Source organism: Condylura cristata, unplaced genomic scaffold (genome assembly GCF_000260355.1).
Source record: "Condylura cristata isolate star-nosed mole 26May11 unplaced genomic scaffold, ConCri1.0 scaffold00024, whole genome shotgun sequence".
Lineage (NCBI taxonomy): Eukaryota > Metazoa > Chordata > Mammalia > Eulipotyphla > Talpidae > Condylura > Condylura cristata.
This window is the reverse complement of record NW_004567125.1, coordinates 10,237,014-10,251,833: the sequence shown is the minus strand read 5'-3', so window position 1 is coordinate 10,251,833 and position 14,820 is coordinate 10,237,014. Positions and strand designations below refer to the sequence as shown.

General features: G+C 53.7%; 13 non-coding genes across 13 annotated transcripts; 5 read left to right on the top strand and 8 right to left on the bottom strand.

Annotated features, from left to right (window-relative positions):
- Positions 1-456: 456 nt before the first annotated feature.
- On the bottom strand, positions 457-528 carry TRNAE-CUC. Its single transcript has one exon. It is a non-coding gene; the product is annotated as a tRNA-Glu (tRNA).
- A 700-nt stretch (positions 529-1,228) lies between these two features.
- Positions 1,229-1,300, bottom strand: TRNAD-GUC. The gene has a single exon. It is a non-coding gene; the product is annotated as a tRNA-Asp (tRNA).
- A 432-nt stretch (positions 1,301-1,732) lies between these two features.
- TRNAL-CAG lies at positions 1,733-1,815 on the top strand. The gene has a single exon. It is a non-coding gene; the product is annotated as a tRNA-Leu (tRNA).
- A 1,490-nt stretch (positions 1,816-3,305) lies between these two features.
- On the top strand, positions 3,306-3,376 carry TRNAG-GCC. Its single transcript has one exon. It is a non-coding gene; the product is annotated as a tRNA-Gly (tRNA).
- Positions 3,377-4,170: 794 nt separating this feature from the next.
- On the bottom strand, positions 4,171-4,242 carry TRNAE-CUC. Its single transcript has one exon. It is a non-coding gene; the product is annotated as a tRNA-Glu (tRNA).
- A 256-nt stretch (positions 4,243-4,498) lies between these two features.
- TRNAG-UCC lies at positions 4,499-4,570 on the bottom strand. Its single transcript has one exon. It is a non-coding gene; the product is annotated as a tRNA-Gly (tRNA).
- A 2,437-nt stretch (positions 4,571-7,007) lies between these two features.
- On the top strand, positions 7,008-7,078 carry TRNAG-GCC. The gene has a single exon. It is a non-coding gene; the product is annotated as a tRNA-Gly (tRNA).
- Positions 7,079-7,849: 771 nt separating this feature from the next.
- Positions 7,850-7,921, bottom strand: TRNAE-CUC. Its single transcript has one exon. It is a non-coding gene; the product is annotated as a tRNA-Glu (tRNA).
- A 748-nt stretch (positions 7,922-8,669) lies between these two features.
- On the bottom strand, positions 8,670-8,741 carry TRNAD-GUC. The gene has a single exon. It is a non-coding gene; the product is annotated as a tRNA-Asp (tRNA).
- Positions 8,742-9,214: 473 nt separating this feature from the next.
- Positions 9,215-9,297, top strand: TRNAL-CAG. Its single transcript has one exon. It is a non-coding gene; the product is annotated as a tRNA-Leu (tRNA).
- A 1,310-nt stretch (positions 9,298-10,607) lies between these two features.
- On the top strand, positions 10,608-10,678 carry TRNAG-GCC. Its single transcript has one exon. It is a non-coding gene; the product is annotated as a tRNA-Gly (tRNA).
- Positions 10,679-11,011: 333 nt separating this feature from the next.
- On the bottom strand, positions 11,012-11,083 carry TRNAE-CUC. Its single transcript has one exon. It is a non-coding gene; the product is annotated as a tRNA-Glu (tRNA).
- A 3,654-nt stretch (positions 11,084-14,737) lies between these two features.
- TRNAG-GCC lies at positions 14,738-14,808 on the bottom strand. The gene has a single exon. It is a non-coding gene; the product is annotated as a tRNA-Gly (tRNA).
- Between the last annotated feature and the right edge of the window lie 12 nt (positions 14,809-14,820).

Here is a 14,820-nt window from a genome sequence, read left to right as displayed (position 1 = left end):
AATAGCATGCACATGTTTAGGTCACAATAGTACAGCTCACTATATACAGTTCAAATAAACAAAATCTAATGAAGACAGACTTAAATTATGCCTCATGTGTTATTACTCAAAGATTTGACTGCTGTCCCTTCATGTCCTACGTTTTAAAATATTCCATGTGATGTGGTTGAAAAAAAAGAAAAAATGTTTTAATATTGAAGAGAAACCTAAAAAATAGCATTACAATTTCTCAATTCATCATATATAATTTTTCTAAAAAAGAAAAATAACAAAAATGTTAAAATTTCAACATATATACAGAAAATTAGAAATCTAAAAAAACAGGTGGCAACAAGACACAGTGACGTCCTTTCCAGTCCACATACAGAAGAGAGGCCGGCTTGGCCACTGGGGTGGGGACCGGGAACAAGCCTCCTGGCTAAAAGCGGGTTTACGTAAAGAAGCCGACGAAAATGCTTCCCTGACCGGGAATCGAACCCGGGCCGCGGCGGTGAGAGCGCCGAATCCTAACCACTAGACCACCAGGGAGAATGTAGGTATGCTTCTCTCTGGTACCCCAAGATCGCAGTGCATCTTCAATCCGCCTCTGGCTGGTGGTGGATGCAGTCCTCAGAGCCACTGGGCACGTCCTAGAGTTGCATGCCGCCGTCCACAAAACCTTTCCACCAACCAAGACCTACACCAGCCGGGCCTGACGATGCACCTTCCCCGGTCTTCGTGGTACTTATAATACAGCGCAAAAACATAGGACTCCCCTACTGCTGCTCGGCAAAAGGCCTGTCTTTCCACGGCATTGGCCGAGAACCCAAACCGGGTCAACTACTTGGAAGGCCTCTATGCTCGCCACTGTACCACCAACGCCACACAGAGCGGGTGGCCACAAGAGGCCGGCCTTCACTGCCGCGTGATACTGGCCTGCACGCTGGCGACGCCTGTCAGCCACAACACACGTCAGCCAGCCCTCCCCACGACCACAACACCCACCACCAGTATACCCACCCCTCTATAGCTACTTTTCCTCCCCAAAACTTAAACCCGCAGCTGCCCTCCACCGCCAGCCAGCGGTGAATAGTTGGGCAGAGTGTGGATGGCGGAAAGATGACAGGGGGCACGGCCAGGCGCGGGTAGGGCTCCTGTACCTAGCTGGCGGGGCCGACGGTGGACTAGAAAAGTCCTAAAGAGGACTAATGTGGTCATAGAGCGGTGACCACGACTTAAAAAAGTTAGCCTCCCCGTCGGGGAATCGAACCCCGGTCTCCCGCGTGACAGGCGGGGATACTCACCACTATACTAACGAGGACAGCGGTACCCTGCCTCCGACGTCTGCTCACTGTCAGGTCATCGGTGCCTACCACTATCTCCTCACCGCGCGCTGTCGGAGTAACACTCGCCCAGCCCCGGAGCGCTCGACCCAGTTCCGGACTAAGACTCTAAGCCGCGTGCCCTGAAATTCCCGAGATGCTCCGCCTGTCGCCCGCAAGGCCACATTGGCCTGGGGATTGGCGCTGGAGGTCCGAAAGCGCAGGCGAGGCTGCCAGACAGAGGTGGGGGTGCATCCTGCCAAGACAGAGCCGGCAGTTGGCGATGGCGCCCGCCCAGGCCTTGCTCACTTTCCTGGCGCAGCCAGACAGCTGCCGTCAGGTCCGCCCGGCCAGCAGCCATGCCAAGCACAAAGCCGTAGACGTCAAGTACCCGTTGCAGCCAGAAGGCCGGCTGTGATTACGAATCTGAGGTCAGGATGGCCGAGCGGTCTAAGGCGCTGCGTTCAGGTCGCAGTCTCCCCTGGAGGCGTGGGTTCGAATCCCACTCCTGACAAGATCGATTTTTTTTTTTTTCTCACAGGAGCCCTTGATCGCCTCTCGCTGTGATTCCTGGCGGCCCCCACGACCCCGCCCTCCCACCTCTCTACTCCCCACTCCACCCCACCCCACCCCACCATGGCCACAACACCGCAGCTGTCCCAAGCAGAGCTTTAGGAAACGCATCAGGTGGGCAGCTTTCGACCTCAGTTGGTACATTACCGCTCCTGATGAGTGTTTCAAAATGACAAGGGCACAGGTCCCGCGGCCACCATAACAAAATGCAGATTTCTATCGAGACCCACTAGACTGATACAGGAAATGCTGAACTCACTTTCGGTTCCAGCAGACAGCACCCCTGGACCAGAAGTATCAAGCCCTCAATATATGGGACATTTGGTGGACATTGTGTCAGAAACCAGTCACCACTGCCACCAGCCCACCCTCATTTTGATGTTTTCTGAAGCCTAAGGTCCTCCTGTCCAAGGGCCACCCAGGGTCAATGCCCTGCAAATGCTGTGTCTGTATACACAGAAACACAATAATCACTCACCAGGCTGGAGGTCACTCAGATGTCCAATTTGTTTCCCTAGGTTACAAATTAGGCGTCGGCAGGGCCACTGTCCCTCCAGAAGCTTTAAGGAAGCCTCTCCAGCTCCAGGCCTCCGATCCCAGGACAGTGCAGCACTGCGGTCACCACACAGTCCATGAGCACCAGCCAGGGCTGTTGCTCCAACAGGGATCGTGGAAGTCCCATCACCCACGATGGGGTGTTGTGTTGGGTCTCACCACCACCACACCCCTCAAACCCCACCAACCACCTCACCACCATAAACACAATCCCAGCTGCCTAGGACAACAACTATCACCCTCCTGTGTGCCATGCAGCACCTGCAAGCAGGGCCCGCCACTGTCCAGTGGACAATCGGGAGCTTCCTCACCGGGGACTCTGGTCAAACTGCTAAAAATGCCACCGAGAGTGTGCTCAGGCCCTCTTGCCTCCCACTCACGCTCCACAGTGGGACCTGTTGTGTCAGAGTGGTGAAGACAGACTCCGACGGACATTCAGTTCTCTTGCCAGAGTACACAGAGCTGCAGCCTTCTCTCCAAGTCAACCTCCAACCTACAGCAGAAAAGTCTACCTCCAACTGTTAAATGGCTGTGGGAGGGGATCTGTGGTAGTTGCCCAGGGAAACCTGCCCTGCATCAACCCCCTCCCCCAGAAGCATTCTGGTTCAGGCCACACTTGGCCCGTTCATGAATGATGGATGCCTCTGGGGACCACAGCAGTCTCACTGTGGCCCTAGACCAAACTGGCTGTGGCAGCCGCCAGTCTATCTCCCCTGCTTGCTTCTGACCTGTCATTCCGTGCTTGGGTGCACCCTGGACATGCTTGGAAGCCTTCCTCTCCAGCGAAGCAGATGGCCCCAGTGCAGACCAGGACCACTGCGCTGGGCCACAGATGGCCAGGGCCGAGGGGCAATGTCTGAAGTGATTGTTATCTGCGCATGGGTGGTTCAGTGGTAGAATTCTCGCCTGCCACGCGGGAGGCCCGGGTTCGATTCCCGGCTCATGCAGTAGGATACTTTATTTTGGCCTTGTCTCCTTCCTACTGGTGAACCAGCTGTAAACTCCTGAATTCGCCCATCCCACCGCAAGCCCCGACTATAGTGGAGAGACGCAGTCCCTCTCTATGCCCATGCACCAAAAAGACTAGGGGAATACAACCCCCAGACCCCAACCAACACCTGGCTTACTCAACCACCATCGTCTGCCACCGCTTACTCATCCCGTTTCTTTCCTTAACCTCATGCTCCTTCCTTTAAGCGCTCAACACCTTGTGCTCCAGGAAGACATTCCTCTGCGCTTCCTTCCGTGGTCCCATGGCATGGAGGCAGGTGCGGGTCACCAGCCACCACCACGATTTCTACCACAACTCCCACTCCTTCCCAGTTCCCCCCTTCCACTAAACCCCCCACTCCCCCCCCCCCCCCCACACACACACCCAGGTAGGGAGAGGGGTGTCGCTAAGGCAGGGGCCAGTTGGGGCCTGGCAAAGCCAATGCTGCTGAAGGGAGCAAGTACAGCTGGTGGCTTGGGCTGTGGGTGGGATTTGCGGTGGTGGGTAGGGATGGCAGTGCTTCTGGGAGCGAAAGTGCGTCTGAGGTGGAGATGGATGACACCGACGCCCTGTAGTGCCCGAGGGACCAACCACTCTAGGTGTTGACTAACAAGTCTGGAACTGTGCGTAAACAGGATAGGATGAGGTCGGAACATACAGGGCGCTGTCGCTTCGAGTAGCCCGCGCCAATGAGTTTGGCTAAAAGGCACAGGAAGTAGCGAAGGAAAAAAAAAAAAAAAAAAAAAAAACTTCCCTGACCGGGAATCGAACCCGGGCCGCGGCGGTGAGAGCGCCGAATCCTAACCACTAGACCACCAGGGAAAGACAAAGCTACCTCTTTGCTGGAGCTTCCTGGTACCATCACATCTCAACCGCCTGAGTGTTGTTGGTGGTTGTTCATCACTTTCATGAGACCCACTGGGAGCTCTAGACGACTTATTTCGCGCAAGCTATATATCCCTACCTAATTGTAAAGATGTCCCCTATCCGCTCTGGCTATGCTCTTTACAGACCATCGCCGCGCTTTTCAGTGCAGGCAAAAGCACTGTGCGCGGGTCCAAAAGAACCAACTCAAAGTTGCGTTGGCCGGGAATCGAACCCGGGTCAACTGCTTGGAAGGCAGCTATGCTCACCACTATACCACCAACGCACACAGGGTATCTTTTCCACGACTCTTTGTTGAGTTGGACACCAGCACGTTGTTGCTGCCGCCCGTCAGGACCTGTCCCAAGGCTTCAGCTACCACAAGCAGGCGATACACCAGAGTCAGCCCTCCCACCGCCGCACAGCCCCCAGCCCACCAAAAACCACCTCCACATCCCCACGCCAGTAAGTCGCAGCTGCCTTCTACCGCCAGTTGTACTGTTCTGTGGAGACGATCTTACTGACTGGTTGGGCTACGGGCCTATGACAGTAGGTTGTCACCTAGAAAAGACAGGAGTAGAGAGCCCCTGCACCTGGCCAGCAGGAGGGAAGGTGAACAAAAAGAACTTTTCGAGGGCCAGATGCGGTCGAAAATGGTTGCCATTGACTAAAGTAAGAACACTGAGTAGTCGAACCCCGGTCTCCGGGGTGACAGGCGGGGATACTCAGCACTATACATATATGGTACAGTCTTCCCGGCCCTCTGCTAGTTATTTTGTCATCCACACCTGTCTCTGGGCCACCTACACACTGGCTTGCTTTCTGGTCAGCCCTGCACTTCCCGCCAACCGCTGAGACCCTCCCCAGTTAACCGCACCCCCACCCAGCCCCGAACTCATACTAGAACTCAGAGATGCCTAGCACTGAAAAACCAAGGTGGGGTGCCTGTGGCTGCCACGGCTGCAGGGCCTGGGGAATGGCCTCAGAATTCCGAAAGGGACAGAGAGCAGCTGCCGGTGGTGATGTCAGCCCATTCCACCAGCCTTGTTCACGTCCCTGTGCAGTCAGATAGCCAGTTGCCAGGACAGCCCATCCAGGCGCCCAGGCCAAGTGCAAGTATATAGACATCAAATGCTAATGGGGAGGGGGAGGGTTAGGGAAGGGGGTACAGAACCTGTGGGCAGGATGGCCAGTATTTGAAGTCGCCCCTGGAGACATGGGTTTAAATCCCACTCCTGAAAAACTCACTTTTTGGCTCTCAGGGAGCATTGACTTCCTCTGACTGCACTGCCTGGAAGCCTGGACTTTCACAGCTTTTCTTAAGTCCAGCCATGACCCCCATTCCTCCCCTCTTCCTTACCGCTCTCCCACACACACATCCACACTCTCTGCCTCTCCAAGGCAGCTCTTCAAAAAACCACCCCACTGGGCAGCTTTAGACCTCAGTTGCCACATTAGCCAAGGAGTGTTTCCAAAAGTGACAATGAATGGCACAGGCCCTGTCATCTACACGACCAAACAACAGCAATGCAAGTTTGGGGTGAGCCCCACTGGACTGGCGCAGGGGAAGTTGAGCTCAGGGACAGACCCAGGCCAACTTCAGATCCCATAGATGGCAACCCTGACCAGATGCATCAAGTCCTCAGTTTATGAGTTGGTTAACCACCCACATTCAGAAGGCCCATTGCCTCCCTGTCCCAGAGCCATGAGGTCACAATGTTCCAGAAATGTGGTCTCTGGGAACCATAGAAAACACATCCAAACTGTGTTTCCCTGGGTTACAACCTTTGAGTCGGCAGTGCCTTGCTCCCTCCAGAGGCTTTAAGGAAGACTCTCCACTCCCGGGACTCACTGCACCATCCCACGTGCAGCCCAGCTGTCAACTACACAGCCCATGAGCAAAAGCCAGAATGATTTCTCTAATGGGGGTCCTGGAACTCCCATCCATCCCACATCAGGAATGTGTCCACCCATCGCCCCTGCCTACCCAACACACACATTCTGGCCAACCCTGGACAATCCCCAGCCAACACCAGTCACCCAGCTGGGCACCAGGCATCAAGCGAAAGCAGGACCCAGCTGTTGTAGATTGCCACCCCTTGGCCCACCCTCTAAGAGTCTCTGGCCAAACTGCCAATGACACAACTGAGAGGTTGCTAATGCCCCTTTGCCAGAACCCAGGGGAGAGCTGTGGTCCAGAGCAAGGAAGCCAGGTTCCTTGACACATCAGTTCTCTTCCCCCAAGCAAAAGTCAGCTAGGGGGCTGACTCCTGGTGCCCAGCTTCAACCCACGGGAGAAAAGGCAGCCATGAAAAGTTCTGAGGGGGAAGACCTGTTGTCAGAGGTCAAGAAACTTCCTCTGGATGACCTGCATTACACACATGCACATGTGCAAACACACTCACCCCCCACCGCCTCCAGTTCTGTGCTGACCACCCTTGACCCAGCTCCTGGCTTCCTCTGGAGGCCACAGTAGTATCACAGCAGCCCTCCACGGCAGAGAAAGTGTAAGGCTGAATGGATCAGCTCCCTCTCTCACTTTCCCCTCTTTCATGAGACCCTCCATAGCTTGCAGGGTGGGTATTTGCATGGCCCCGGGGGCTTCCACATGGGTGGAGCCTCCCTCTGCGCTGGAGCATATGGCTCCTGCAGGCAAAGACCCATGCTCCACGAGGCTGATGGCCAGGCCAGTGTGGGAGCATCTGACAGCTCTTGTCACAGGTGCATGGGTGGTTCAGTGGTAGAATTCTCGCCTGCCACGCGGGAGGCCCGGGTTCGATTCCCGGCCCATGCAACAGGGTGCTCTATTTTGGCCCTGTCTTCCTTCTGGCTCCACAGCTGCAAGCCCCTGTGCTCACCCACCAAGCCTGCAGTGGGGTAGCCACAGGGGACTCGAGGAACGCAGCCCCCAGGCCCACCAATACCTGATACACCTTCACGCACTAACGCTTGCCCTTCCCGTTTCTCTTCCTTAACCTCACGCGCCTTCTTCCAGGCACGCGACACCTTGCCCTCCACGAAGACACTTGCCTGCCTTTCCTTCCAGCCAGAGGGTATGGGGGCAGGAGCGGGCCCCCAGCCACCACCGCGACTTCTACTCCTCCTCCCAGCACTTCCCAGCTTGGAGAGAGGGAGGTGCCGCTGCGCGGGGGCCAGGAGGGGCCTGGCGAAGCGGTGCTGCCGAGGGAGGCAAGCGCGAGTGTTTGCCCGGCTGTGGGTTCGGTTTGCGGAGGTGAACGAGGGTTGGGGAGTTGGGAGGGTGGCACCGCAGGAGGGAGGCTGTCTTGGCCTCTGGAGTTCCAGGGACCCAGGACAGCGGGGACTCGGAGGTGCTTCCGAGGTGGAGGCGAGCGTCACCGACGGCCTCAAGCGCCAGAGGGACCAAACACTACAGACTGGCCTAAGAGTCTGGAACTGTGGTGTGCACGGCGGGAATCGCGGGGGGACGTGCAGGGTGGCTGTGTTCCGAGTAGCCCGCACCCTCCAACAACGCCAGGTGCAGGGCGGATTTAGCAAAAGCGCATTGTGACCACTGAGGGCGGTGGGAGCGCGAGTGAGTAAAAGCTTCCCTGACCGGGAATCGAACCCGGGCCGCGGCGGTGAGAGCGCCGAATCCTAACCACTAGACCACCAGGGAGCGATAGATGGTCTCTTGGTACCTCGTCTCCTGGTGGCAACGCAGCCTCAAAATGCCACCTGGTGATGGCACACGAGTCATTCGGTGATGGGAAGCCCAAGGGAATTACAATTGTGATAAAAAAAAACACAAAGTGATGTAAAAATAAACTATTGTATCATTATACCCCATACCCCGGCATAAAGACCCCCATCAGCCTCGTGGCAACGCATTTTCCCCCGCCCTCATCGTCATCCCATTATGATGCAAAATGCACTGCGAGCGTCTGCTGCTCGCGCCGTCCAAAAAACTCATCCAGCCACTGCGTGGGCCGGGACTCGAACCCGGACCAAGCAGTTTGTAAGCAGCTATGCTCACCACTATACCACCAGTGCGATATAATGCAAACTCTGGACGGCTCTAGATAGAGCCAGGCAACGCCCTGGCCATGAATAATGGCTCTAAGCTGCCAAAGGCACAGAACACAGCAGGATCAGCCCTCCCGGACCACCGCATACCTTCCGCCCCCAAAACCACCTCCGCTCTCCCCTCTCCCTCCACCCCGATAAGCCGCAGCTACCCTCCATCGCCAGCTGGGGCTGTCTGTAGAGATGATCTTGCTGACTGGCTGAACTGCGGGTCCACCGAGGTAGGTTGGCATGGGAGACGGACAGAAGAGCCCCTGCATCTGGCTGGCTGAAAGGAAGGTGGACAAAACGGACTCTTGGAGGGCCAGCTGCAGCCATAGACCAAAAAAAAAACATGCAGCCTCCCCGTCGGGGAATCGAACCCCGGTCTCCCGCGTGACAGGCGGGGATACTCACCACTATACTAACGAGGATGACACAACTTGTTTCATCCTCTGCTTGTTGTCTTGTCACCTACGCCTGCTGTTGGCTTTCTGGCCCAGTCAATGAGGGTCAGCACCTAACTTCCCGCCACCGCCCGGTCCCCACGCGGACTCGGACTCGGACTCGGACTCGGACTCGGACTCGGACTCGGACTCGGACTCGGACTCGGACTCGGACTCGGACTCGAGCTGACCGGCGCTGATATTCCCGACGTGCGCCGCCTGTCGCCGCCAAGGCCGAGTGGCCTCGAGAATGGCGTTGGTGGTCCGAAAGGGTAAGAGGAGGCGGCCATTCTGAGATGCGGGACAGCCGCCCGCAATGGTCTTAGCCCACTAGGCTGATCTTGTTCTCCCTGCGAAGCCAGACAGCCCTCCCACTAGCCCAGATTCTGCCAGACAAAGCGCAACCTGTAGAGTGGAGTCCGGAAGGCTGCCAGTAGGGCCGCGGCAAGTGAAAGGCTGCAGTCAGGATGGCCTAGCGGTCTAAGGCGCTGCGTTCAGGTCGCAGTCTCCCTTGGAGGCGTGGGTTCGAATCCCACTCCTGACATCACCGTCTTTTGGCTCTCAGGGACCCTTGACCCCTCTCACTGTGTTTCCTGGCAGCTCTGTGCTTCTGCATCCTCGCCATAGACCAGCCATGACTACCATTCCTTCCTCCTGCACCCATACACATATCGCTCAGGAGCTACTTCAGGAAGACTAGAGCTGGACAGCTTCCGCACAAGTGCCCAATGAGGAGTGTTTCCAAAAGTTTCATAAGGCACAGGCCCCATGGACCCCAGCACTATACTGTTGTAGTCCAAATTTAGGGATGAGACTGACTGAAGTGATGGAGGCAAGTTGAGCTCAGGGACAAATGCAGGCCTCTATTTCAGTCCCTGCAGTCGCATCCCTGGGCCAGATGCATCAAGACCTCACTTTATGGGCCAGCTAAGTGACCATTTGCTCAGAACCCTGTCCCCATTGGAGCACTCCCTCTGGAGAGGGAGGCTCCAAGCTCATCCAGGGCCCAAGGGCTGGGTGCACACCCAATCACCAAGAGAACAGAGGGTGGGAAGGAAGAAGGGAAAGAGTCGGGGAGGCTGAGGCAGCCGGTAACAGAGCTCACTTAGCTGTCCAGAGCCAAAGCGAAATTGCAGTCGTGGCCAGAGGAAGCAATAAGTCAGCCACACTCATCTCCATGCAGTTTTGCGCAAGTAAGTGAGACCCAGCTGCTATCCAGTGACACTACTTGGGCAGCCCTCACCTGTTGCAACCAACAGGGTGCTACATTCACTTTGCCACCTACCCACATGCTGAGCCAACTCTAGGGGAGAACCTTGAGCCTGAGCACAGAGCACTGCCAGGCACCCACGAACATGTGTGGTCTCCTCACTCCAGCCAAATTCAGCTGGCAGAGGCTGTCTCCCGATATCCAGCTCCACCTGCGAGAGAAAAGAGCAGTCAAAGGGCCTATGGGGCAGAACAGGGGAATGACCAGTAGGTCACCTGACCTGCACCCATACCACACATGCCTCCCCACCCCTTGAGCCTATCTCCTGCAGCATTCGTGGGCAGGCAGCGCTGGGATGGGCTTAATTGCTTCCTCTGGCCACAACTGCAGTTTCTCTTTGGCTCTGGACAGCTGAGTGAACTGTATTACTAACTGCCTCAGCCTCCCTGACTCTTTGCCTTCTTCCCACCCTTTGTTCTCTTGGTGGTTGAATGTGCACTCAGCCCTAGGACACTTGGGCCCTGGATGAGCTTGGAGCTTTCCTCTCCAGAGGGAGTGCTCCAATGGAGCAGATAGCCGATGAAGGGCAGGACAGCTGATGATTAGCACTATTGAGGCAGTAACTGTCAACAACCATTATCTGTGCATGGGTGGTTCAGTGGTAGAATTCTCGCCTGCCACGCGGGAGGCCCGGGTTCGATTCCCGGCCCATGCAGTGAGGTTTCTCTTTTTGGCCCTGTCAGATGAAGGGGAAGTGAGGAGGGTACACGGCAGGAGGGAAGCTGCCCTGGCCACTGGAATTCCTGGTCCAGGAAGAAGGAGCTAGGGGTGTGTCTGAGCTGGAGGTGGAGAGAGACAGATGGCCTTGAGTGGGCGAGCCATCACTCCACACATTGGCCAAAAGTTTTGGACCGGTGGTACCACCGTTCTTAAGTACCTGAGTGACTCCTAGCCTCCAACGGGCCTTTGTGGGAGCCTCCAAAGGGCCTTTGTGGGCGGCGGACTTGCCTAAAAGGCGGTGAAGGCTCTGGAAGGGAAGAGGAAAAGCTTCCCTGACCGGGAATCGAACCCGGGCCGCGGCGGTGAGAGCGCCGAATCCTAACCACTAGACCACCAGGGAGCATGTAGTTATGTTACTACCTGATATCTCTTGGTTGCAGCGCATCCTCTGCATACTTTATGATTCTGATGTGTGGCCGCCATCCTTGGATCCGAAGGACGCTCCTGAAGACGCGGGCAGTACACACCACATCGCCTTGCCTCAACGCAGGACTCCTTCAACCGCCAGCAGGTCCTGGTAATGGACCTGCCCCAGCCATTCTCGTGCTCGCAGTTCGGCGCAAAAGTACTGCCCGCGCCTGCTGCTGCTGGCGCTAGTGCTGGCGCAAGCGCGGGCTAAAAGTTTCAACTCGCTGTTGCATTAACTGGAAATCCAACCCAAGTCAATTGCTTGTAGGCGGCTGTACCACCATCGCCGCACAGCGCAGAATGTCCCAGGATGCCGGCCTTCGTCTGGCACTAGCACTGTTAATGCTGCGTGACACTGGCCTGCCCGCTGGCCACAACTCTGCGTTTCCACAGGCTCACCACATACCGGGGCAAGTCCGCCATTGCACAGCCGCCCCCCACCCCCTCCTATACACAAGCCCGCGCGAGCAGCTATCCTTCGCCAGCCCATCTGCTTCTGCAGGAATGTTCTTGCTGTCTGGTTGGGCTGCGAGTTGATGGTGGGAGGGTGGCATGGGGCATGAATAAGAGCGAGTATTCTCCTGAGTCTGATGGCAGGACAGACGGTGGACAAGGAAGAGACTTGCTGCAGCACTATTTATAATAGCAAGATGTAGATGTAGTCAAATGATTGGATCAAAGATATGGAATACTATTCAGCAATCCAAAGAGAAATTGATGCCATTTGCAGCAACACGGATAGAGCTGGAAGGCATTATGCTTAGTGAAATAAGTCAGAAGGGAAGAAAACCATTGGATGGTTTCATTTGTAGGAGGAACGTAGGGAAACCGTAGAAAGGATGGGGTTGGAGGAGACAAAATTAGCAAGCTATATAAATCGGAGACATTCAGCAGGTGAGGAAGAAGGGGAGGAATCAAAACAGGGGAGGGAAGAGCACAAGAAACTGTGGTGATGGTTCACTAGTGTCTTGGTGGTGGTAATTTTATGGGGGTTACACCTGAGTGAAGATTGAGCAACAATATAAAAATATATAATATATTTTAGGTTGTAACAAAAAAGGGGAGGGGCCTTGCTACCAGTGTCTGACCGACACTAGTAGTGTCTGTTCGTTCTAACCAACTCTTAGGACTCCATACTCGTCACTCTATGAATGATTACGTGAGTTAAGGGCATTAGCACACTGTGTTATTTTGGCATATGTACAAACGTTCTTTTTGACACTATCCCTTTTCCATTTTAATTCTTTTGTCCCACACTCTTCCTTCATAATTGTTGGTAGGATGCAGTGTTCATCTCTGTACAGATTACCCACTGGTGGTATTAAGGGAAATGTGTAGTTTTACAAAGGAAGGACTAGGTTCTCCCCACCTCCTAGAGATGGTGACTTACATTAGCATGTGTAGGAGTGAAAGAACTCTACTTTAAGTCCAGTTTAAAGACATCTGGAGAAGGCAATTAACCAAATTCAGAAAGCAGACATTCTTTTATATATAATTCTTCATTTTTACATCATTCTTCATTTTGTACATTTCTTCATCTCCGTTGTAATCTCCGTGGACTTCCCACCACCACTTCACCCATGTGCCATGACCACAGTCCCATGTGCTCTTCCCACCCACCCCAGTTTTGATCCTGTTCCCCTATCCACCCCCATAAAATATCTCTGGTTTATAGTTGTTCTTTTTTTTTTTAACGTTATTACAATTGAGAAAGCAGACATTCTGAAGTACAACTGAACTCATTTATTCAGCAAATCAAGTGGTTGAACTGTTCTCTTCTAAATGGGATAAAAGGGGAAATAACCATTGTTGTAAAATGTACAACAATTGAAACTGATGTGTAAATAAACAAATTTAATCAATAAAATGCAAGGGCTGAAGTTAAACATGAGAGTTTTTGTTGGAGTTTCTCTATTTAAAATACTCAGCTTGACTAAGAAAGCCCATAGTCTCTGGTGGTCTGGTGATTAGGATTTTGTCTGATCTCTTGTCATTTAGGATTTGTTTCCTATTAAGGAATACTGGGCATGTTTTTCTTGCTAATTTCACAATTCCCGTTCATTGTTTATTTACAGTTGTTATACAACACCTGTCTCATTAAGGATTTCTTGACTTTCCCTGGGCCAAATAAATGAAAAATTTGAGAATTTTCCTAGTTGCTATTCAGACATGACTTAGTAGGGGAAAATGATTACATTTGCTTAATTGGTACAACTTGATTTGCCAGTGAAACTTGTTGACTGCTTTTCACCTTCAAGCCCTGGGGCGCTGAAACTAAGCATTAGCTTAGCCAAGCAAACTAGAGAAAGCCTTCAAAACACTATATTCTTTATATCCCAGTACATAAAGGGTAGCTTCCTGAACAGATTTTTTGTTTTTAATTCTTGGTCTCCCTCTGAACATTGAAACAATCTCTGACTCACATTCGAAACCAACATTTCACTTTATGACATGAGCAAGTGATTCAGGCTGCCAGAAATGATATGTATGTATTCATAAAACTCCTTGACTTGTGAGCTGTGTGAAGGAAAGAAAGCAGGGTGAACAGTGAATAAATCATTGTGGTAAACAAAACAAAACAAAAAAACAGCAAACTGCAGATTGAGAAATATGGGATGTGAAAACTGAAATAATGAGAAAAATCTACACCTTGTGGTCCCTGGTAATCCCTTAGGGGAAGAAGCACCAATGAATAAAATTGTACAACAAAAAATTCCTAACAATTACATTCAAATAAAATTCACTGCAAGAACTTAGAGAAATGGAGCTGGAATAAAAAACACTTGGCCCTGAAGCAGGAGGCTCTGGGACAGTAGCAACATGCCAGCACGTGTGTCACCATTCCCTGGGGCTCTAGTGTTTAGGATTTGGAGCTCCCACAGCCATTGCTGGGTTCGATTCCCGGTCAGAAAAGCTTTTCCTCTTCCTCCAGCGCTGCCCTCAGGCACTCATAGCCAAATCCACCGGCGCGCCAAAAAGATTGGAAAATACATGTCACTCCAGCCTGACGCCACCCAACACTTCCCCACCCACGTCCTATTGTGAGGCCTGTACCCGTGCACACTTTCAGCCAACGTCTGCAGCTGGTACCCGTCCACTCTTTTGGCCAATGTCTGCAATGGCTAGTCTCTTGCCCATTCCAGGCCTTCGGTGTCAGATGTACCCTTTCCATTGGCTGTTCTAGGGCCCGGAATTCCAGTGGCCAGGAAAACCCCCTCTATGCAAATCCCACCCAACGCCCTGCCCACCACCCACGCTTGTCCCCTAGAGTGGCACTTGCTTCACCAGGCCCGTCCTGGCAACTGCGCAGCAAGTATGCCTCCGCCCTCAGGAGTGGTGGTTGTGGCGACCCACACCTGCCTCCATGCCATGGGGCCACAGAAGGAAGGGCAGAGGAGTGTCTTCCTGGAGCGCAAGGGCTTGACAAGGTTAAGAAAGAGGAAGGGGACCAGCAAGGGTGGTTGAGGGGACTAAGCGTTTGTTTGGGTCTGAGGGCTGAATTCCACCAGTCCCGTGTTTGCAGGACCCTAGAGAGGGATTGGGTCACACCACGGTGCTCCTACAGGAGCAAAATAGACTACCTTACTGCATGGGCCGGGAATCGAACCCGGGCCTCCCGCGTGGCAGGCGAGAATTCTACCACTGAACCACCCATGCATCAGTAGTAAA